The 24,448-nt window shown below is 51.6% G+C and overlaps 1 protein-coding gene across 2 annotated transcripts in view; it reads right to left on the bottom strand.

Annotated features, from left to right (window-relative positions):
- The window catches only part of FBLN2 (fibulin 2), a 105,889-nt gene extending 93,476 nt beyond the window's left edge, over window positions 1-12,413 (bottom strand). For both annotated transcript variants that reach the window (XM_077116416.1, XM_077116417.1), the window contains exon 1: window positions 12,331-12,413. The gene's annotated coding sequence lies outside the window, so the exon portion shown is untranslated. The remainder of the gene's footprint in view (window positions 1-12,330) is intronic.
- Window positions 12,414-24,448: the final 12,035 nt, after the last annotated feature.

The following is a 24,448-nucleotide window of genomic DNA, read 5'->3' as shown; positions in this document are numbered from 1 at the left end:
GTGAACGGATGGATGGATGGATGGATGGATGGCTGAGTACAATGGTGAATGGGTAGATAGGTGGGTGGGTGGAGGGGGTAGATGAATTAATTAATTTCTGTGGCCTCAGCATGGGGCTGACCCAGAGCATGAGCTGAGTTACAAATATGACTGCCACAGACACTCACCCTCACAAGTTGCCTTAGAAAAAGAAAGAAACGTGCCTGAGGTCAGCGGGCAAGTGTCTGACCAAGCTGGGACTCCCACACTATAAAAACCAGAGACACCTTCTGCCCTTTATACGAAAGCACTTTCACTTGTGTGCCCTGCTTTGAGCCTCATGAAGGCCTGAGATTCCAAACTGGGAGGGGAAGGGGGACAGAGACATGTGACAGAAAGACACAGAGACAACAGATAGAATGGGGAACAGACAGAAAGAGCTAGACACAGAGAGAGGCAAAGAGAAAGAGAGAATGAGAAAAAGAGTAAGAAGGAGAGAAAAAGAGAGAGGCCGAGACAGGGGCACACAAACAGAGGAGCAGAGGCTGAAAGCCCAGTAGGCAGCAGACAGACAGGCAGGGACAGGCAGGACATGAAGACAATGGAAAGAGGCAGGCAGGGCTGGGTCCAGGGCCAGGGGCTACAAAAGGCAACTGAAAGAGGCATGCAGCCAGGGAAGGGGGCTGGGGAGGCGGCCAGGCCTGGCCTCCGCAAGGAGTGGAGCCAGTTAAAGCAGCTCTGTGTCTCCCTCGAGGCTTTGCCATGCCAGCCCCCCAATTTATTTACACAACCCTAAAATTTAGGAATTTGCTGGGGCTGCCACTGGATGGCTGGTGTGTAGCAAATGACCCAGGGGCCTGGCCCAGGCTGTGGCATAACAATCTGGCCCCAGGAGTCTCAGAGATGCCCCAAGACAGTCTAACATTGCTGCTGAAAGTAGAGAGCAAGCAGAACCAAGCTCTGGACTCCCAGGGATCAGGGCTCAAAGGGGAAGTCCCATTCTGCTTGCCTGGACATAGCTGGGGGACTCCAGCAATGTTTTCATCTGGAAAATGGGCCCTTTCAGCAAAGCTGGGAGGATTAAAGGAGATAACATAAAGAGCCAGGTCTTGCAAACAACAGACACTCAATAAATATTTTGTTTTGTTTTTAAATTACCAGCTCGAGCTATTCCAACCTTCTCATAGCTCTTCAAACTTGCCCATTCTCACTGTCAGGAACACCCTACTACTTCCCCTTAGCAAACTCCTATTCATCCTTCAAGACCCAGCTCAGCAGCCTCTCTTCTGGGAAACCTTGCTTCAGAGTTCACACCTCTCTGTGACTTCCGTGCACTGTAAAGGCAGAGTTCCTGGATCTTCTGATTCACCGACAAGAAAGATGACAATAGACTTTCTTTGCCTACATCCTCACAGCTTGGGGGTCGCGTGGTTGGATTAGAAGGTCAGTATCCTGCAGCCACCACTCTCTTTCCAACTCCCTATTTCAACATGAATTATCCCCAGATCTTGAATAACTGCTGTTACTCCCTGTAGAAGGTCCCATCATTCCCTCAAGGATGGATCCACCATGGGAGATGAGCATAGAAAAAGAATATGAGCAGGTCGTTTGTGTGGAATAGGCTGGAGAGGCTGTGGGAATCTCTGCCCCCTTTTCCGGATAAGAGCACCCCAATTTCCATCTGAGGGAGCAACCCTCAGGCTGTGGGGACTGCAGGATAACTAATGAGAGGCCTCCTTCCTGCATCCTCGGTAATGAGTGAGGGACAGCCACATGATCCAAGCTGAGCCCAGGCAGGAGCTCATGGAAAAGAGGGGCTTCCTTGCTCTGGGGTTGCTAAGCTAAGACTAGGGCTGCTGGAGATCCTGGGGTTGCTGGGGCCATCTGGCCACGATGTGGGCAGGGAATGCCTGAGAATAATGCTGACTTAGAGAAAAGCAGAGCAAGAGATAAAGACCTGGTCCTAGGGCATCTTTAGAGCCCCTGGATACCACCACACCTGACGCTGGACCTCTGTATTCTTCAGTGCCAACTTCTTTTGCTTCAGTTGTCCTTTCTACCACCTTCATCCAAAATAATTCTGCCATTTGCAAGAGTAATACAAGAATAACAACTATGTCTTCATTGCCAACTTGATCCCAAGAATGAATGGGTTTCTGCAGTTACTAAGCATTGTCCTTGCAGTAGGCAGCTTGTGGTGGCAGCCTGGGTCACTCGATTCCCTGATTCTCAGGAAAGAACTCAAGACAGAAGGAGGCCCCTGGAGCCACGGCAATCCCATCATTATACGACCTCACCACTGGCCAGAGCTGACTGGCCCAGAGTAGATATTTTACACAAGCTGAGGCAATTGGAGCTCTTTCCCAGGATTTTAAACTGCAACTAAAGGAAAACACAGACCAACCATCCCTGGTCCCTGGTCAAAGAAACTGTGAGCCATGAGGCCTCCAAGCTAAGGCGCCCACATGTCCTACCACTTTGAGATCATCAAACTGGCTCACAGAGGAAAGCAGAGACGAAACAAAGATGAGGAGAGAGACTCCTGATGGCACCAGAGCCCCCAGCTGCAGCTTCCTCCAGGGCGAGCTGATCACTGGGTCCCTCCCTGAGGATGCAGCGGGGCCCTCTGCTTCTGAACGGGAGGCAAGGGAGGCCCCAGCCCCAGCAATGGACAGTAGGCCCCACTTCTGAAGCCAGAAGCAGGGGAAACCACTGTGAAGGCCAAGCCCAGGATATGGGTGACCAAACCAACCCCTGGGGTCACTCTTCCATCCCCTGCACAGGAAGCCAGCTCCATCCCGAGGGAGCACTTCTTGGGTCAGGCCTATCCTGCCAGGAGGTCACAGTGAGGTATTTTGGGGAGAGGCAGCTGATGTCACCAAGCCCTCAGTAGTCAATTACACAGGTGGGGAAAGAGAACGGGACAAACTTTCTTCCATGCCAGGTCCCATCTCTAATTAAGTGGCCAACTGGCCACGACAGAGTCATTACCCCTGGAGAGTACGATTCATGACCTCCGCTCTCCTCGGCACTGCACTTCACAGTTTACAAGGCACCTTCCTGATGCAGCCAGGCCTCCTCCATGGACTGGGCCTAGCTGGGTCTTGCCATGCCCCACCACCCCCTCTCCCCCTCAGCGCCCGGCACTGGCTCTGAGACCCTGCCTGCTGTGGGTCCCGCCTCCAGGTGCTCCTTCTCCCTGGCACAGAGCCCAGGCTGCAGGACTCTCCAGGCTAAGACACCTTCACTGTCAGGGGCTCTCCCCAGGCAGCAGAAGGTTCTCAGGGTGGGGGGTGCATGGCAAGGAGGACTCCAGCACCCAAGAGAAATGGGAATCCGCCACTTCCGAGAACCAGAGACCTTGGCTGGGAGATGACACCCCTGCTGGAGGCGCTGGGAGCTTCCTCTCCTGGCCTGGCCCCAAGGCCCCAGCTCAAAGGGTCCCAAGGAGGGCCCAGAAGGTGGGAGGAGTTCCTCCAGGGATGCGAGGCTGACAACATCCCAGCCAGCAGGGCGGGGAGCTGGAGGCCACAGTTTATGGTCATTTCCTGTGTTCAGGGACAGAGCAGCAAATATCAGTGGTTCCCTGATGAATACTTATCCCCTTCTGTATTCTTTTTTTTAATCATTTAGGACATCAGAGGGCATATCCATACCACTGTCTTGCCTTTATCATCTTTGTGACACCTGCTGACTTTCTTTTTTCACAAAGAAAGGGCAGGACTTGGACTCAAAACCCAGGGCAGGAAACAGAGGTAGCTAGAATTTCAGAGTACCACTCTGTTTCCTGTTACATTTATTTGTATGAATATTTCTGATTTTAGGAGTGATGCTGATTTCTATCTACAGATGTGACAAAATAAGTATAACTTATCCTAAAATAAGTATAACTTATCCCATTAAAGAAAAATATTAAGCCATAGTGAGCAATTAATAAATATTAAGTAATAATAAAATATTAAGAAGGAGATGAAAAAAAAACAAAACATGATATGCAATGCTAATCATCTTTTTTATTGAAGGAGGAAGCCAACACCCAGTTGGTTTTCTACCCAAGAAAGAACAGAAGTGTCCCCTCTGGGACATGCCCTCTCGGCCACAGCAGCAGCCAGGGATGCTGGGACGCCCATGGGTCAGACAGGCCCGTCTTCACTTTACAGCCCCAGGTTAAGGAGGGAGAATTAGGGAGGTGTGTTAAGACCTGGTGTAGGGGTGTAAATCTCCCTGGCAACGTGGGACAGGACTCCCGGGATGAGCCGGGACCCGGCATCAAGAGATTGAGAAGGCCTTCTTGAGCAAAACGGGAAAGAGAGAAATGAGACAAAATAAAGTCTCAGTGCTGAGAGATTTCAAACAGAGTCAAGAGGTTATCCTAGAGGCTATTCTTATGCATTATGTAGGTATCCCTTTTTAGATTATGGTATATTAGAGTGGCTGGAGGGAAGTACCTGAAACTGTTGAGCTGTGTTCCAGTAGCCTTGATTCTTGAAGATGACTGTATAGCTATTTAGCTTTTACAGTGTGACTGTGTGATTGTGAAAACCTTGTGTCTGATGCTCCTTATATCCAGGGTATGGACAGATGGGTAATAAAAAAAAGTGTGGATAAAAAATAATAAGGGGGATAAGGGGTAAAATGAATTGGGTAGCTGGAAATACTAGTGGTCAATGAGAGGGAGGAGTAAGGGGTATGGGATGGATGAGTTTTTCCTTTTTTCTTTTTCTGGAGTGATGCAAATGTTCTAGAAAATGGTCATGGTGAGGAGGACACAACTGTGTAATGATATTGTGGGTCCCTGATTGTACACCATGTACGCAATGTATGTGTGTGAAGAGTTCTCAATAGAAATATTTAAAAAAAGAAGAAGAAGAAGACCTGGTGCATACCCGAGCACGAGGACAAGCCCGGATGCAAAGTTTGGTTCCGCAATGATCAGAACAAAGCGACAGGACAGGTGGCCCCAAGGCTCAAAAGAACCGCACCAAGGCCTCTTCCGTAAGCCCGGACTCCGCACCAAGAGCCAATCTCCACACAGCCTTATGAAGTGGAATGGGACTACGGTCAAGTCCCATTTTACAGGTGCCACAAGCCGAGGCTGAGAGAAAGCAAAGAGCCCAGGACTCAGGACCAGGGGGCTGCACGACAACCGTCGGGGCTTCCCGCACACGCACCTGGCCTACCCCTCACCACACTGTCACCCACCGCCTCCCAGTTCTCTTCCCACATTCCAGGTCTTTCCTGGGTACCAAATGCCCAAAGAGCCAGGAAGTCAGTCCTCAATTCACGGAGGAGGAAACTGAGGCCCAAAGCGGCGACATGGCCTGAGGGGGACCCCCACCCCCACTCCGTGTTCACTGGCCATCGGGCTCCCACTGCATACAGATGAGGTCGCCGCCTCACCGGCTCCTCCCTGGCCAGGCTGAGGCTCCCAGCAGCATCCCCTGTCTGTCCCCAGGTTGGACGAAACCACTCCCTTACCAGCCCGGGACCTGGGCAGGGAAGCTCTGGCCGCCTCTGATACAGCCCCCCCCTCATAAAAGCCTGGCTCCCCACCCTCAAGGAAGGAAATAACCTTTCCCCAACCAGCACTTTCTTTGCAACAATCTCCATATATGAGAAGAGAGCCAGGCATTTTTGCAACGTTTCCAAATTCCAATAGCCGTGAGGACAATGGAGCACAATGACGTGAGAAAGGGCACTGGAAAGGGGTCAGCTCGAAGGGGGGGTGTGGGGAATGGGGTGTGGGAGCCTTGGTTTTACCCCATTATAGAAGGTAGCTTGCTCACGGCAGCACTTTAGGGCTGCACAGTCCTGGTTCCTTCCTAGCCCTTCTTCCTGACTCGCTGTGCAACCTCAGCCAGGCACACACCTCTCTGAGCCTCGGTTTCACCTTCACAGGGCTCTGGGCCCACAGTCTTGGCCCCCTCTGGTTCGACTCCACATCTGGATGGCCAAAGGGACCTCCAACCTCACAGGTCTGGCCATGTCCCTCCCTGGCTCAGAAATGCCTAAGGCTTCCCATCACCTGTCCTCAGACCAAGATTTGAGATCCTCCAATTTTCAGGGCACCCTAGCCTCATCCATGCCCTGTCCCCAAAACCATACCCCCGAGAGAAGCCAGGCTTTCTCCCATCTCTGTCTCCCCTCAATCACAGTGCCAGCATCACCCTCTCCAGGAAGCCTTCCCTGACCACTCCGCAGCTCAGCAGGATGCCCCCCTCCTGATCCCATAGCCTGTGTTCTCTGTGACAAGCGGTTTGGAACTGTCTGGACAGGCGTCTCAGGGGTCCCCTGGGACCGCAAAGCAAAAAGGTTCTTTAACTCCAGATATCCGGGACCCAGTTTGGGGCCGGCCACACCAGAAGCTACCAGAACCCCTAGTGACACATCCCTGGCACAGAAGTTCAGGGAGCCACCATCCTGGGGCACCCCAACTCCAGCGAGTCCCTCCCTAGCTGCTCCTATTAGGACATCCAATCAGGGCTCTAACTCTCCCAGGGTGATTCTGCCCCAGCAGTGGCAAACTCTCCCCACCCCTCTGCCCCCAAATCTGCCCTGCCATCAGTCCCGGTCTATGCAGGAGGGGCCCAGTGGCAGTGCCTGCACCCCCGGAATTCAGAAGGAGCCCCGGAGGCAGGGCTGCCTGTGGCCCAAGGACACCACCTCTGAGAAGGCCTCCCCTACCTCGGAGGGGGCCCCCCGGGCTACGGCAAAGTCCCGACCAGGGTGAAACCCTTCGTGTCACCCCAGCCTCTTCTCTTTCTTGCTCGCTCCACTATCAAACTTCAGGAAACCCTGGCAGCTTCACCACCTTCCAAGAAAGCCCCGAATCTGACCACTGCTTACCTCTGGCACCGCCACCACCCTTCTCCGCACAGCTCCTCACTGGCCAGCTGGGGTGGGCCTCGCCCCTCCCCGAATCGGAGTCCTCCCGCGGCACCCCGTCACAGCCAGAATGAGATGGAAAGCCTGGCCCACGGGCCACCACCCCTCACTCACCAGGCCCTGTCCCCTGGCTGTCCCCAGAGCTGTTGTTGCCTAGAGCTGCTATGCCCTCTGCCTGGACATCCCTCCCCCAGCTACGCCCACCTTCACCTAAGGGCCACTCGAATGCTACCTCCCAGGCCTTCTCTGACGCTCTATCTAAAAGACCCTCCCACGTCTCCTCCCTGTGCTCAGACCCAGCTCTGCTCGCGCCTCTGAGACCATGCAGGTCCGGCACAGGACAGCATGCATCTATTTGCCTCCCATCTGTCCTCCTACCAGAAAAACACTCCACGCAGGCAGAGAGGGCCTTATCTTGTCACTGCATTATCCCTAGCGCTTAACGTCCAGCAAACAGTTGGTATTGAATAAATATCTTTTGAATGAACGAATGATCTCATTTCCTCCTTCCCACAAACCTGAGCCATACGGTTTATGGCGCCCATTTTACAGATGAGGAAACCGACGCTCAGAGCGGCAAAATCACTGGTCCCGTGGGAGCAGAGTGTGTGAGTGACAGAGCTGGTATTTGAATTTTGTTGGACTCCAATGCCCAGACTTGCCCTCTGCATCTGACATTCCCTACTCAGGCACTGGGCCTGCTTGGCCCCTTCTGGGGTCTGGAGCCCGTAGCCAAGTGCCAGATCGAAAGGAAAGCCTACAGAAACAGGTTAAGACAGAATGGTGAATGCAAGAGAGCAGAGCGTGAAATTGCTGTGATGCCCAGGTCAGGAAGAGCCAGCAATCAAACCACCAGAAAGAAACACACCCAAAGGAAAAGAGGTTAAGAAAAAATGGGAGAAGGAAAAGGTGGGTGTTTCTTTCTTCTTTTTCTTTTCTTCCTTTGCCAAAGTTTGCAGAAAGTGACTTTGTTACCATATAATTTTAATCGCCGAGGAAACTTTCTTATGTGATGCCAGGAAGAAGTTCAATCCCTAGGCAATAAAATTGGTAAAGCAGGGAATTTTAAAACCACCTTAAACACCCTGACTTCACACTTGCAAATGAACGTTCACACACCAACTGCTCTTTAATGCTGCGTGTTGGACAGGTAACACAGTAACACGGTTTGAAAACCAGAGAGCATAAAAGGGCAGACAGTGGGAAATGCCCAGACGCCTACCCCACCCCTCTGGGTAACCACCGAAATGCCCTCCTGTGTTTCCCATCTCCCCCACCTGCCTGGAGCTCCTCCAGGTAAGAATGGCTCCGGAGTCACGCTGGAGACCTGCCCCCCAGCACAGGGCCTGGCACAGAACCAGCTCTAATGAATGGATTATCAGGGAAGGTGGCACTTCTGCCAACACCCTCTCAATAGATATGCAGAGCCTCTTGCAGCTAACGAGTGTATCTTCCAGTGGAAATCAGATCTTCTTGCTCCTTGGTGCAAAACTTTTCAATAGCATTCAGACTCCCTGCCCCGCATGACCTGTCCTTGCCACTTCCCCACCTACCCTCCCTTGCCCGGCCCTGGCCTTCTCCCTCTCTTCATACACACCAAGCAAGATTCTACCACAGGACCTTTGCACTAGCTTTGCCAGGACTTCAGCTCAGAAATTGCCTTCTCAAAAGTCTCTCCTGCCTACCCTGGATAAATCATGGCCCGGCTGGCTTTATCGCCTTTCTACCTGTCTGAAATCATCTTCATTCATTCATTTGTTGCCTGATTCCTCCCACCTTATTCCTCCAGCCAGAATATAAGCTGTATGAATGAGAACAGAGACACTGTCTGTACCATTCACCACAAGCTCCCCTACCTGACCTAGGAAGGGTGTTTGTTGGACTCGTGTTTATTGAAGCAATCACAAGAAAGCAAAGGACTTCCACACTCAACCCAGGAAAGCATCATCTCCCATGGCAGCTCTAGCGTGCTAGAATTTGGTCCTGCCCTCACCCAGGCCTGAGGGACCAAGAGAGGACAGTACTCAGAATCCTTTCCCAGGACAGAACTGCACCCTGGGGAAAGGCTTCCAGCTAAGGGAGGCCCCTCAGAGCTCAGGAAACCAGTAGCCCCCAAATCTATACCCAGAATTTCCATCCCCTCCCCTCCCCACAGGCAGCCCTGGAAGATGTAAGTCTGCACCCATTTCACAGAGAGGAAGAGACTGAGACTCAAGAACACACAGTAGGTGGCACAGGGCCCAGCCTCCACCCTAGACCCACACCTTGCCCAACCAGGCCTCAGCAATGTACCTTCCTGGCAGGAAAAAAAGCAAAAAAAAAAGCCACCTGTTGTCTCTCAGGAAGTACAAGGGACGAGCCAAGGCCTCCCAGCACCCCCAGCCCCAGCTCCTCATTCAATCAGCAGGAGGCCTCTAGGCATGGGGGGCAATTTAGTTGCCACAAATTCAGCTCCACACACGTGGCAAACAAGTCAGAGCAGAGAGGAACAGGAACCAGGACTTAGAATCATGCAGTGACGGCCCCACCCCATGCCACCCAAAGAGTGGGCACGAGCAAGGAAGCGGGACCTGCTGTCCCTCTGTGTGATTTGGTCCCCTTGAGGACGTGCAGCTCATCTGCCAAAGCTGACTAGGTGTTTAAGGGGAAAAAAAACATTCGACCCCACTCCCCCTAAAGACAAGGCAGAAACTTCATCGGATATTCAACAGGACACACCACAACGGGGCCCAATGCTGAGGACAAAAATGGGTCGTGGGTCCAGGCTGGACAATGGGGCTGCATTCCATGGCCCATAAAAAGGATTTTGAACAGTCATTCGGACTGTGGGTGATCTGCACCTCAGATCCATCCTGACCCCTGCGGAGAATGTAAGCTAGGCTGACATTCGCCATCCCACAAACACTTATTAAGCACCTACTATATATCAGGCAACAGACCCAGCTCAGGGAACTCCCCCAGGACAAATGAGATCAAGTCCTCATTCTGCTGGACTCAATGGGAAGCAGTGGCGAAAGGCTTTAGAGTCAGAAAACACAGGTTCAAATCCCAGCTCCACCCCTTTGTCGCCATGAGACACTTGCCCTTTTGGAGACTCAGTTTCCCCATCAGTCAAACAGGGAATAAGAAGGCTCCCTGGCAGGGTCACTGCAAAAATCTGGAAAGAAAGGAGCTAGATGTGGGCTAGCCTTGAGCACGTCCTTTCCCTGCATGAGGTGAGTTCCTGCCTTCTTCCCCAGGCCCCCAGGCCACGGTCCAGAAGAGAGCGCCTGCCCATCCCAAAGCTGGTCCCAGCTCCAGGGCGCGCCGCTCGGAGTTGCTATGACTAAGGCCTTCAGCTGGTAGGAAGCTCCCTTAAGGTTTCCCCACCCACAGGACTAGCCCGGGGTGGACAAAGCAGCACACAACAGCCAGCACGGAGACCTGCGGAGGCCAAGCAGGAGCTGGGAATGATTTGCAGGGCCACCCCCTGCCCCTGCTCCTGCACAGAGGCGAGGGACCTACAGTACCAGTCCAGGGCCCCCCGTGGGAATGCAGACCCCAAGCTGCTAGACCTTGGGGTTTTTTTCAAGAGAGGACGGAAATCCGGACTTTCATGTGAAACCTGCCTATTTGTAAATGCTGGCAGCTAATTAATTTTTTGTTTAATTATAATAACACAATGAGAGCCAAACCAAACACAAACAGGGCCAGCCATGGCAGGGGTGCCAGGTTTGCGCCTCTGGAATAAGATTCTTTGGACTTCATCCCCTGCTCCCCCATGACACAACTCTGAATGCAAGAGAGGAGGCGGGTCGGTCCAGAGAGCAGGCAGGGGGCGTCCCCCCCTTCCCTCCAGCTGGGGAATCTTCACCCCCATTTTGCACATGGGGTCAGGGTGGCTGGGGGCCCCAATCGCTCGGCCATAAACACGCATTTGGTGTCTGCAGGGACACTGTCCCAGCTGCCACCAACACATCAGGGCTTAGTGCCGGAGGGCCCCCGACTGACCCCTTCTGCAGGGATGCACCCAAACCATCGCTCTTTTTCTTTTAGGCTTGTCGCAGCGACACCTGCAGGCTCAGACCAGCTTCAGACCAGCCCAACTGGCCTCACAAAGCTGAGATGGGGGTGAGACCCTGGGACAGCAATGAAGCTGGGGAGCAGCACCCAGCTTGGGGAAGCGGGGAGGCCAGCAGGAGTCAGGCCCACCCGGAAGGCTGAGCCCCCTCTCCCTGCTCCCAGCCACCACCCAGGCACCAGGGTCAGGGAACCTCAATCAAGACCAACGTCTGCCCGCCGGTTCCCCACACCCCACTCCAGGCCCCCATCCCATCCCTGAGAGCAGGGAGGGCAGTGCCCATGGGCCGGGCTTCCCAAAGGAGCTGTGACCATGCAGTTGTGCTTACTGATGTATGTGACACTGTGGGTGGGACGCCGCGTGTGGGATTGTTTGACCCCCGGGTATTGAGAGTGTAAGACACACATGTATGACACATGTGATAGAGATGCAAGGACGTAATAAAGACATGCGGGTGACAGACGTGTGTGTCAGAGGGGCACACGTGCTTAACAGACAGCTGTGTGATAGATATCCGAGACGCAGCTGTTGTGCCCTGCGTGTGCAAGGCATAGGCATATGAAGCGTGTGTGTGTGTGTGAAAAGCATGTGAGAGAGATGAGCCTGGGAAAAATTCCGGAGGGTGGACGGAGGTCTGGGTGCCAGGCTGGGAGACTGAGGGCATGGGGGGACCAAAGTCAGGGACAGGGGGGAGGTAGTTGCGGCTATGCAAAGTGTGCAAGAACTTCTGTTGGCTATTGGTGTGAGTGTATGTGTATGTGTGTGCGGCAGGGGGTGTGAATGGGGTGGGGGTCGGCTGCGAGTGTGACGATGGTGGTGCAATACCTGGGGGGCGTGGGGGACGGGGAGGGGGTTGACCAAGTCTTTCTGGCTCTGGGTCGGTACTGGAGCCTTGGGACAAGAGGGGCTGCAAGACCCTGCGAGCGAGGGTGGGGGGGAGAGTGGGGGGGTGCTGGGGGAGGGGCTGCGGCAGGGGAAAGGTGAGCTATGGGAAGCAGCAAGGGACCCAGGGTGGGTTGGAGCAGAGGGACCCCGCGAAGGTGGACACACACACACACACACACACACACACACACACACACACACACACACACCACGGGCGCGCGCGCCCGCCTCAGGGCCGGCATCTGTATAATGGGCCCCTGCGCACTGCATTGGGGTGGTTGTGGGAGGTCATGCCTCGGGCTGGGACCCGGGGACGTGAGGCCCCAGGGGGGTCCGGCTGCGAGGGACAAAGGCGTGGTCACCCCGAGACGCCTTGCGCACGTCCTTTTCGGTCCGTCTGACCGTCGGTGCGTCCGGGCGCCCCCGAGCTGCATCCGGTGAAGGGCGACCTGGAGAGGTCGCGGGACAGACCCGGGGACACGGAGACCCCAGGGCGTGAGGGGGGATCCGCGTGGACTCACCTCGGTACGGTCCGCGCGTCCTTCCGTCCGTCAGTCCGCCTGCCCGTCGGTGCGGCCGCGAGCCGGAGCGCCCCTGAGCTGTGTGCGGCGTGGGGCGGGGCAAGGCGCGGGAGGGGCGGTCCCGAGCCGGCCCCCAGCCCCCTTCCCTGCCCCCGCCTCCGGGGCGGGGTCTGCACCGCTCCGCTGGGGAGGGGGCCGGTCCGGGCGTCCCAGACTTGCTACTCAGCCGAGAGGCGCGAACCCCAGGAAGGGGAGGGCTGTGCCCGCCCGAGGCCAGTTGGCGCGTTCGCCGCGGAGCCCCGAGCACCAATCCCCACTCCTACCCCACCTCCCCACACATCCTCCCAGCGCCCTCTTCCCTCTTCCCCCGCCCAGACTAAACTCTCAGCTCCAGACCTGGCGCCGCTGCCCGCAGGCTGTGGGCTTCGGTCCTCTTCAGCCAGCCTGACCCTCAGTGGCCCCACCCGGGAGGAAAATGGGTTCCTGGACCTGTTCCTAAGGGGCCTGCTGTACAGAACTACCAAGACGCAGACCGGTGGGGTGGGGTCCGAAGGCAGGCCCAGCCTGGACCTAGCCTCCCCACCCTTGGCTTCCTGCCTTGGAAACTCCCTCTGGGACCCGGCAGGCCCCACTGCTACTACAGGTCCCTGGGCAAAGGGTTCCAAGCCCCCAGCTTTGGGACAGGGCAGATTTGCCCCTTTTCCAAGCTACGGTGCTGCTGCCTGTGAGCGCTGTGTGACCTCGGCCAAGGTCCTTGACCTCTCTGAGCTCAGCAACCTCCTCTCTTGAACTGGGCAACTCCAGGTCAAGGCCCAACAGGTAGTGACCACAGGGCAAGTTGTAAACTCCAATAACATCAATTACAGTGACTTGGAACCCCAACATCAAGGCAGGGTGGGGCATCCCGCACCCCCCCCCCCCCCCCCCCAGGAACCCTATTTGACTCAGAACCTGAGTCTGGAGGAGGCCCTACAGGGGGCAAGCAGTTGGTGAAGTGTCCTTCTCCCTGGGCAAGGCCTCAGAACCCCACCCCCAAAACCCACACAAGGAAATTCCAGGCACTGCCAGACCAGGGCAAACATTATGGCACCGGAGCAGCCCAGTGGAAAGGGGACTGTCCCCAAACCCCCTGGGCCCAATGGGCCTGGACCTGGGGACAGACCCCTTTCCCAGCATCCCTGAGGTCCAACATCAGATCCCAAAGCCCGAAGTCAGGCTGGAAGAAAGGCCAGGAATTTTGTCTTTCTATCTCTGTCTGTCTGTTCTCCTCTTTGCTTCTCCAACTGAGTCTCTGTTTTGTCTTTTTCTCTCTCTCTCTTTATTGTGATAAAATGCCATAACATAAAATTCACCGGTTTAAGGTGTGCGGTTCAGTGGCAGTTAGTACATTCACAACTTTCTCTCTTGTCCTCTGCTTGTTACTGCATCTTTGCCTTTCTGGGTTTCTTTTTGTCACTCAACCCCTCTCTGTATCTCTTGGTATCTCATTCTAATGATGCATTTATGTCTCTCTCTCATATTTCTCACTCTCCCCTGAGCTTTTCTCTCCCTTTCTGTGTCTATCTCTGTGTCTCACCTTATCTGTCCCTCTTGGTCTCTGCATCTCCCTCTGACTTTATCTCCTGGACTCAGTGTCTCCCTCAATCCTGGGGCCACATTCTGCAGGACCCGGGGCTCAGAACCACCTCCGAGCCCTGCCCAGAGATACAGGGCCCAGCGGTCTCTACCTAACACCTGGGCAGCAGCCACAAACCCAGAGTGTGTCCCACCCCACCCCCAGGGGTCTCCCCGCAGCCCAGCCCAGCGGTGAGGCAGTCACGATCCAAGGCACAGAGAAGGGAAGGAGCCTACCCAGAGTCACACAGCTGGAAGGTACTGAAGCCTAAATGCCTCGGCAGCACAGGCAGGGCCTGCCACAGAGGAACCGGGAGAGACAGAGGAACTAAGCCTTCTAACTGAGGACCCAGGCACTGCCGGCCCCTCCTGGAACAAGTACCTTCCCCTCTCTGGGCCCTCTACCCATTCCCCCTTCAGAGTCTTTCATGTGTTGTTCCCTCTGCCTGGAGCACTGGGCCTCAGATCTTCCAGTGAATGATTTCTCCTTGCCTTGAGATAGCAGCTGAAATCTCACCACCCCCTCACACTCTCCCAGACCAGCCTAGCAGAGGTAGCAACTGCCCATACCCAAGGCACTCTCTATCCTGTTTCTCTATTGCGTTCTCATCCTAGTACTTGTCACTGGTTGACTTTTTCCTTTGTTTGTAAATGAAGGTAGGTAGGGTGGTCCAATGGATAAGAGCTCCACCGCCCACTGGCTACCTCTCCAGCGACAGTGAGGGTCCCTTCCTCACTTCCTGCTGCAGTGAGCTGAGATTTGGCCTCACTGCAGAACCCAAGGCCTGGCCAGGGCTTTCCATGAGATAAAGTGGAGACAGGTCTCCTGTCCCCTTTTATCTGAACCGGAGATGCCGCCATGGTGACCATCCCCTTGGGAGCCCAGCCAGGACTGTTATCACAGAGAAAGCATGCATCACCCCCTAGGAATCTGGGGCCCAGGACCTGGCCAAGACAAGACTGTGGGGGTTTCAGGCAGATAAGACCAAGACAGACAGAGCAGGCAGTAGTGCTAGTTACAGCAACAACACTGTCACTAGCCTCCTGGGCACTGAGACACCAGGACTCAGCTCACCTCCACCCACCTGGCCAGCCCAGATGGGGAGGAGAATGTTTGCTGCACTGCACAGCTCTGGGTCCTCGCTGAGTAGCCTTGGATAGGATGCTTTCCTTCTCTGAGCCTCAGTATGGACATCTGAAAAATGAGAGTAACAGCGATAATAAAAGCCACCAGCATGACAACAACACAGAGTTCAGGGGCATGGACACTGGAGCCAAATGACCTCGATTTAAAATCCACACCCTCCCCGTGTGATTCTTCAGCACGTGGTTTCATCTCTTGGCTCCCAGTATCTCCATCTGTAAAACAGTTCCTCCCTCCCAGGATTGTTTTGTAACTGAGATGCTTAGAACACTGTCTGGCACTGATAAGACCTCCACTAAACGTTTGCTGTTGTTGATAGTATCATTACTTGCAAACAACCTAATTTGGTTCCTCCAGGAACCAAACCCGGAGGGAAGAGAGCAGGCAACAGCACCCAAAAATCTCTGTGCATACCTGGTGCAGTTCAGTGGCAGTTAGGACATTCACAACTTTCTCTCTTGTCCTCTGCTTGTTACTCCAGCTTTGCCTTTCTGGGTTTCTTTTTGTCACTCAACCCCTCTCTGTATCTCTTGGTATCTCATTCTAATGATGCATTTATGTCTCTTTCTCATATTTCTCACTCTCCCCGGAGCTTTTCTCTCCCTTTCTGTGTCTATCTCTGTGTCTCACCTTATCTGTGCCTCTTGGTTTCTGCATCTCCCTCTGACTTTATCTCCTGGACTCAGTGGTCCCTGCCCACCCCTCCAATGGTGGGCTTGAGGCTCCTGGCCGGGTCTTCTGCTGATGCTGCTTTCCAAGAATGAATTCTGCACTGGGCCTGCTTTGTCACACCTCATCTCCCATTCAAACCCTGGGGAAGCCACACCCAGCTGGTGCAGGGGTGGAGCTGAGGGTGGGGTGGTCTGGTCTGTCCCCAGTTGTAAAGAAGGCTCAGAAAGGGAATATCTGGCCCCAACAAGACTCCTGGGGGGAGCAGGGGGAAAATCCCAGAAATATAGCAAAGATATTCAAAGGCGATAGGCGGTGATTTTCAGACAGCTGGCCGCCTCCTCCAGAGAATAGCACGATGGAGCAGTGCCACCCCAGGCTTCAGCTTTAGAATAAGGTATCTCAGATCTGGCAGTGCATTAGAAACACCTGGGTTCTTTTTTTAATGCCGTAATCTAGTCTTTACTCCAGAACAATTAAATCTGAATCTCCAGAGGGTAGAGATGGGCACCAATGTTTCTTTAAATCTCCCGTTGATTGTAAGTTGCTGTCAGTTTTGGAAAACACTCCTTGGAGGGCCTCACTCTGGTCTCCTTCTTCCAGCTGCATCTCTCCCCAAGGGCTGAACCGGACGTGCCCACGCCAGCACCCCTGCCCAAATGACCCTGGTCTCCAGGAGGTCCTCTCCGCCTCATCCATCCTCCCCAGAGCAGGCCACATCATCCATCTACACACCCGGAGGCCCAAGGGTGACCGAGGGCAGCTGCTGACATTGGAGTTTGGACGTGGGGGCACACGAACAATCCCTGGGACAAAATTCAGGCTTCGTCCTGAATTTACCCAATTACACCTTGTCCCTATTCCCAGCACCCACTCTCCAACCAATTGAAAGCTCACTCGTTACTGTACACCGGGAACTTTCCCATCTCCCTATCTTTTCCCATCCCACCACAAATCCTGTTGCATCCACCCAGATCCTTTCCACCTATGGCAGAAATTACTCGTTGTCCAACTGTTCATGTCCGAAACACAACTGGAGACGTTTTAGCTGGACACAGGGCTGCCTGGCCAAAGATCCCATCCCTAGCCTTCTTTGCAGCCAGGTAGGACTGAAAGTTTTGCACCATTGAATGGGAGCAGAAGCAACATGGGCAGCTTTTGGTTCATGCTTTTAAAAGGAAAGAATGTCCTGGCAACTCTAAACAACACCTAGGATTCTTTCTGTCTGAGATTCTACAAAGGTTCCATGCACTGTGATTACTTTCCAGAAACCTACAACCTCCAGATGGATTCCTAGGCCAGATAAGTCCTGAAACCCAGAGGGGCCAGCCTCTCCAGAACATCAACTGGTTGTATCTCCTTATTCCAAATTGTCAACAGCCCTTTCCAACATGAAAAAGTTTGAATAGGCATAACCCAAATACCCCTAAAAATTGAGAGAAGGAGGAGTTAAAACTGAGAGGACAGGATTTGACAAGTGGGTATGACTGCTGAATCATTACAGTGACATTTCTTTTCGTCTCCAGTGTCTTAGAGTAGTTAGAAGGAAAAACCTAAAATTGTGAAACTGTAACCCATACCAAACTCTGAAATCTGTTCTATAACTAATTGTTGAGCTGTGCTTTGAAATGTATTGCTTTTTTTGTATATATGTTATTTCTTTCACAATTAAAAAAAAAAGGGAAAAAATGTGCATTCCTCTTTTCCTTTTCCCCTTCCTGCTTGCTGGCTGGAATGCAGACCTGACACAGCAGCAGTCTTGTATTTTGAGGTGGGAGTCCTATTTTGATGGAAGAAGCACCCCTGATAATTGTGAAGCACCCATAGCTGGCCTAGACCGACACACGAAAGAAATATACTTTTAAACTGGCTCAGTGTTTCGGTTTGCTAAAGCTGCCAGAATGCGATAAACCAGAAATGGGCTGGCTTTTACAATGGGGATTTGTTAGGTTACAGATTTACAGTTTTCATACAGTGAAAATGCCCAACTCAAGGCAACCGCAGGATGATGCCTGGATTCTGAAGACAGGTTGCTGGGACTCCTCTGTCACGTGGGAAGGCACATGGCTGGCGTCTGCTGGTCCATCACGCCCAGATTTTATTGCTTTCAGCTTCTGGTTCCAGGGGCTTCCCCTCTTGGGCTTTTTCTGTGAGCTTCTCTTGATTTCATCTCTTAGCTTCTCGATCTGTTTGTTTCTTATCTCTTATCCTCTTATGAAGGACTCCAGTAAAAGGATTCAGACTCACCTTGAATTGGGTGGGTCATATCTCAATTGAAATAACCTAATCGAAAGGTCCCACCCACTGTAGCTCTGCATCCACAGGTATGGATTAAAAGAACATGGTCTTTTCTGGGGTACATACAGCTTCCAGCTAGCACAGTAAGCCCTGAGGCTTTAGGGTCTCCTTGTTATGGCAGCCCAGTCTAGATTTAACAATCATCCATCCACTCCAATATCTAACTCAAATGCACCTGCTCTAATCTTGCACAAAAGCTCATGGTTTGGGACCTCCCCAAGGAGACCTGCATAATCTCTATCTGTGGTTTCTGTCCACCCATGTCCCTTATTCCAGGTCCCAGCCCCTCAAGTCTCCTCTAAAGAACCCCTACTTTCCATAGGTTCAGATGGAGCTGGAATATTCCATCACCCAGCCACAGTGACTGGCTCAGACATGGGCATGAGACGCAAGTGAGGGGGTCCCTTTATTTGAGGCAGGCTCTGCCTGGAGTGCAGCCAGAAGAGAGAAGCACTTTCTTTCTACTCTGTAGCTCAGCTGTGGGGTAGGAGCCTGGAGCTTGTGGGGCACCTTTAGGAGAACCAGCACAAAGGAAAGCAGAGCTGAGAGGAGGAGACAGAAACAGAGAGAGAGAGAGAACTTTCTGATAACATTAATATTTATTAAGCACCTGATTATAGCTCTGTCTGAAGCCATCCCACCCCTGGATTTTTCAGTTATGGGCCAATAAATTTCCGTTGGGGGTTTCAGCCAGTTTGAGCTAGAGCTTTGTTATTTGCAGACGCAAGAGTCTCGCCTGTTAGAATTTGTCTAATGGAGGCTATTAAAGACAAAGCCCTGTGCCTGCCTTCCCAGGCCCCCATTTGTCTGTTGGGGTTAACCAGTGGGGATCAGATATTTAGGATATCCAGACTCTCTCCAAGGGTGACTTGCCTTAAACAAAGGGAACCACGAATGGAATGAAAAATAAACCCATACTTGTTTATCACACACTGTGGGCAAAGATTTTAATAAGCACCAATACGATTAATCCATTTAATTAAGGCAATCCTACAGGTGCTAGGTACATATTACCCCCATTTTAAAGAAAGAAACTGAGGCTCACTGACATAGCTAGGACCCCAAAGTCTCACTCCAGAGTCTGCACGCATTTCCCTACCTGGCTTGGAACAAATTATAGCGAAGTAGTGAGTTCTCCATCACCCCGAGAATGTAAGCAGGACCTGGGTGTCCCTTTGACAGAATGCTGAGAGGGGTTGATGTGAATGGAATGGTAGGGGCAGGCGGGGAACCATTAAAATTTTTTCTTTCACTCTGGGGTTTATCTACACTTTCTCAAACTGTCTGCTTATTCCAGGAAAGTTGCCTGGCCTGACACCTCCCATCTGGGAATGGTCGGCCCCCACTCCTGGGGCCCGATTCACTCGTGACTCATCCCCACCCGCCCCTCCGCCTGGTGTGATGAAATTTCTGGCACTTTCTGGTCATCCTGGACAAGACTTGGAGCGGCCTTGCTGATCAGGCCAGCTCTCCTGGCAGGGGAGATGGGCAGGGAAGTGAGGGCACTGAGCCATCCTGAGACCTCCCCACCGGGCTGAGAAACTAAACTGAGGGGCTTCAAGAGCCCCTTCCTTTTCAGACCAGCCCAGAGACAGAAGGGACCTGCCTAAGGCAACACAGTAGAGACCTGGGAGACTGAAAAGGGCCCCCAGGACAGCAGAGGCAGCCCAGAGACAGGAGGCTTGTCCACGCTGATCCTCAGATTCCCCATCAAATGGGAGAGGCTGATCCTGATTTTAAGAAATAAATTAGAAAATATACATTGTAAAACCTTCAAAACCAGTAAATCTATCTTCCTGAGTGCATGTCTTCTAACCACTTCTGAACTATACATATGTATATATGTAAGTATATATGTGTGTATTGTGAATTTCCACAATCAAATTCTAATGAATGTCTTCTTTGCTATGCTTTTCCATATGATGCATTGTGGCCATTTTTCACTTCGATAAACGCATATCTACATAAACATTGTCGAAAGCCGTATGGTGTTCTGCTGCCTGATAACTGCAGTTTGTTTATCTGATCTACCATTTATTGTTTCCAATTTTCCTTGTTATCGAAAAGGATTTGAAGTATGTCTTCAAATCTGTATTTTGGGGCACTCATCCACCTCCGAGAAATTGCAAGATAAAGAGCATGTACGATTGTTAATGCTTTTGTTATATATTGCAAAAGAGACTTCCAGAAAGCTGTGCAAATTTACGCCCACTCATAATGTGTGGGACTGCTTTTTCCTCACAGATTTGTCCTCACTGAGTCCATCAGCCTTTCTAGTTGAGGTCACTCTGTTAGGTGGAAATGCTATCTCATTTTTGAGGTTGACCATCTTTTTAAATGCTTATTAGCCATTCGCATTTATTTCCTCTTCTGAAGACCGCATGTACAAATTCTTTATTCATTTTCACTGCTGGGCTGTTCATCTTTATCTGAATTTTTAAGAATTCCTTGTATAGTAGGAATATTGACTTTTTGTCAAATACATACTGCAGATATTATCTCTGTTTTAACTTTCATTATGTTTTTCTTTCTTTTTTTACATAAAGACTTTTAAATTTTGATGCCCACAAATTTACCAGAATTTGTCTATGGCTTTGGAGCTGTGCTTAGAAAGGCTTTCCCCACTCTGAGATTGGAATAGTAAGCTATCTGTATTCTTTACTAGTTCTTTTTTTTCATCCATCCATCCGTCCATCCACCCATCCACCCATCCATTTATTAATTGCTGCACTTAAATCTGTCTCCAAGCCCCTTTGGCTGCTACTTCCCACACCTCTGGTGGCTCAGTTCTCCAGCCCATTGCCTGGTTATGGGGCAGGAATTTCCAGTAATACTTAGAAACCTTCCCGTCTGGGAACGTGAGGAGGGGAAGCACGTTTCAGTTTAGAACACAAACCTCAGCCCCTGAGCTCCAAATAACCTCTGGTTCCCCGGCAGGGCTCAGCCCAGCCAGTTCTGGGGTATTGACAAGTTTGGAATAATGATGATCACAGTAGCCATGAAATTGTGTCACTTGCATCTCCTGCTGCCAGAAGCATAGGTGACCAATGGTCTCTCTAGATCCACCGCCGCATTTGTGCTGAGGCCACCGTGAACCCCTCCCAGGCAGCTACTAATAATGCAGGAACTTTCAGGCGAGACCCAGGACTCCTCTAGTGGAAACGTTTCTTTTTTGGAACTGCACTACACCTCAATGCTCTTCTTATTCCACCTTCCTTCCCTGTCTCCTTTCACAAGTGTCAGATCTGCTACTGCAATTTGAGGCTCTCCCTGCACTCTTCTGCTCCCTCCCCTGATAATTTTCTTGCACATCTAATCCTATCTTGACATCTCCTTCCTGACATTTTGAGGCAATAACAAGAGCAGTACTAAAATTGTGACTGTCGAATATGGTTTATGAAGCTCAAGCACGCGTTCTCTTCTCTATATCCATCCACCACACTGGAAGTTAAATACCGCATGCTCCCAATTTGTAGATGTGGAAACTGAGGCACAAAGAGAGGAGCGCTTGCCTCCAAATCCAGGCAACCCACCCCCACCAAGAAGCTTGGTGAACTCTCTGACCGCTTGGAATCCAGAGCTGGATTCATGTTACTGGACGAAGACCGTGAGTTTTTCTGCCCAGTGCACTCAATAACCAAGTCCTGAGACATCAGGGTATCAAAGAGAGAAAGAGTTTGTTACTATGCGCAGAGTAGGAGAGCAGATAGCCTAAGGCCCAGAATCTGTCTCCCGGAACTGCAGTAATTAGAGAAGAGGTGGGCAGGGTTTAGGATGAGGAGCACAGTGGCCCCAGGTGATGTAATTAGGGGTGACCTGATTACTGAGCGTGTGCAGACTGATGACATGCTTAGTCACCCAACCTGTGAAAGACAATGGCGGAATGGGGTATAGGTGACTTGTGGGTTAAAGTCTAAACCACTGTGCATGTCAGTAGGTTAAATCCAGTTTAATTTAGGTTAAATCCAGTTTTGGTCATCAAGATCATTTGGGACTTGGGGACCCTTCCTTAACAGCCATCAGGGGCTATCTTTAGTGATTATAAGACTCTAAAACTGAAAGCCTGGATAACTAGATACAGATGAAGTTTTGTCACAGGTTTTTATAATCACAGGGGCAGGAGATAAAGGCTATACAACCATTATCAGAGATCAAGGCAGCTGGATTACAATTCAGAGAGTTCAGATATTTCCCTTTCTACTCCGATACGCCAGAAAGCCAAAAGGAATATTTATATAATGATTCAGTCATCAAAATCATCCCTTAAATCCTGATTTCTCACTTACATTCAGTCCAGAGTCTCTCGAGCCAGGCTCTTGGCCCCCACGGCCATGGCCTAGCAGGGTTTGTGTTTCATGGTCCAAATCTGAGGTGTTTGGATGCCAGTGAGCCACAGGAATGGCAGAGGGCCCAGAACCCCCTTTCCCTAGTGCAAGGAACCCAGCTCAGAGCTGCCCTAGCTGAACTTGGAGGAGGGTATCAGGAACTCAGCTATGGGTGGAAAGACAGCACATGGACAGCTCTGAGCTGCTCTTCTCCACGCTGAGCGACACCAGCTCTCCTCAATCTCTGCCCTGAACTCAGCCTGTCCCTATCTTTAGGGCTGGGCAGGGGCTGAGCACAGGATCCTGGGGTGGCTTGTGCAGCCCAGAGGTAAGTTTCCCCTCCTGCATTCCAAACATTAGGCCTCAGGTAACATGACCCAAGCTGGTGGTGGTGATTTGCAGTAACTGTATCAAAGTGCCAACATGCCCTGGCTCCGGGTTCCTCTCAGCCTCCCAGCTGACGCTTCAGAGCTCCTGGGCTCCATGCTAGCCCAGATATGGGCTTGGGAACCCACAGGCAGGCCTGCCCGTCTATCCTGGTGAAGTTCCTGGGCACTGGAGCCAGGCTCCTAACCTCTCCAGGCTTCTTTTCTTCCTCTATAAAGCAGAGGTAATAACTGAATGAGTTCCCCCAGTATCTTTCCAGCCCATCCAGCTCTCTTCTTCAAAAGCCATTCATAAAATTTCACCCCCCTAGCCCATATTATCGGCAGCCCCTTCCAACATGAAAAAGTTAGCATGGGCATAGCCCAAATACCCCTAACGAGTAGGAGAAAGATCAAAGGTGATGATGGAGTTATACAGAGAAGGTAGGGTTTAACAAATGAGTAGGATTGCTGAATCATTATTTTGATACATCTTTTAGGCTCCAGTGTCTTGGAGCAGCTGGTAGTAAAAACCTAAAATGGGGAATTTTAACCCAAACCAAACTCTGAAATGTGTTCTATAACTAATTGTGGTAATGTGCTTTGAAACTGCTTTTTGCATATGTATTCTTTTTCACAAAAAAGAAAAAAGGTAAAAAAAAGAAGAAGTTTTGAATTCCTTTAGGTGGGACATGCATGTTTCAGTTTGACAATCTCTACCAATCTTATTTATTTTACATCTGGTCAATTATACTTATTTATGTTACCTGCCAGATCTTTGTGGGGATTTTATTTCACAATCTCAAAAAAGTATGTGCCAGACTGTTTCAGAAGCAATAGCAACCATAAGAGATCTGCTTATGTGTACTGCCAAAAAAAAAAAAAAAAAAAAAGCCCCTGATAAGGCAGCAGGCAGCGGGCACACACTCTGCAGCCAGCTGGCTCCAACCGCAGGAAGCAGAGGAGGTCCCCAGTGAGATGTGTCTTAATTTTTCAACTCTGTCAATGCAACCCTGGCCTCCTAACTTGCTCAAAACATAGGCCCGGTCTCAGCTCTCCATCCCTGACCTCGCTTGCCCTGACCCCCGTCAGCATCCATCCATACAGGGGTGACGTAGCACATGTTTACAGTTCAGACCTTGGAGCCAGGCTGCCTGGGTTTGAATCCCAGCTCCTCCACTTACTAGCCTGTGTGACCCTGGGGACGTCCCCTCTCTGTATCTCAAGGGTCCCCAGCTGTAAGATACTACTGCCAGCTCCACATGCTGATGTGAGGACAAAAGGAGTTATCTGGAAGTGCTTAGAAAGCAGCTTGCACATCGTAAGCACTCCTTAAAGACCAGCTTATATGACTCAAATATGTGACCAGAGACCTACTATGTGCCAGGCCCATCCCATTAAGTCGAGTAATGGGTCTGCCAGACTCATCTCTGCCCTCTTGGAGCTCATACTCTAGTGGAGACAGGTAGGAATCCAAATCGTCTCACAAATAAGCAGCCAGAAGAGCTTCAAGGAGGTGGTGTGGGGCAGTGGGTAAGCCCGGGGGCGCTGGAGCCAGGCTCCTAACCTCTCGGAGCCTCACTTCCTATTGCACAAGGGCTCAGTGCATCAATATGTAAGAAGGACTTAACAGCAGGGCGCCGCACACACTTTGCACTTCATGAAAATTAGGTTGTCCTGGGACGACTCACAAGACCAGAAGA

Source organism: Tamandua tetradactyla, chromosome 9 (genome assembly GCF_023851605.1).
Source record: "Tamandua tetradactyla isolate mTamTet1 chromosome 9, mTamTet1.pri, whole genome shotgun sequence".
In the NCBI taxonomy this organism is placed as follows: Eukaryota; Metazoa; Chordata; class Mammalia; order Pilosa; family Myrmecophagidae; genus Tamandua; species Tamandua tetradactyla.
This window is presented reverse-complemented; position numbering and strand designations above follow the sequence as displayed.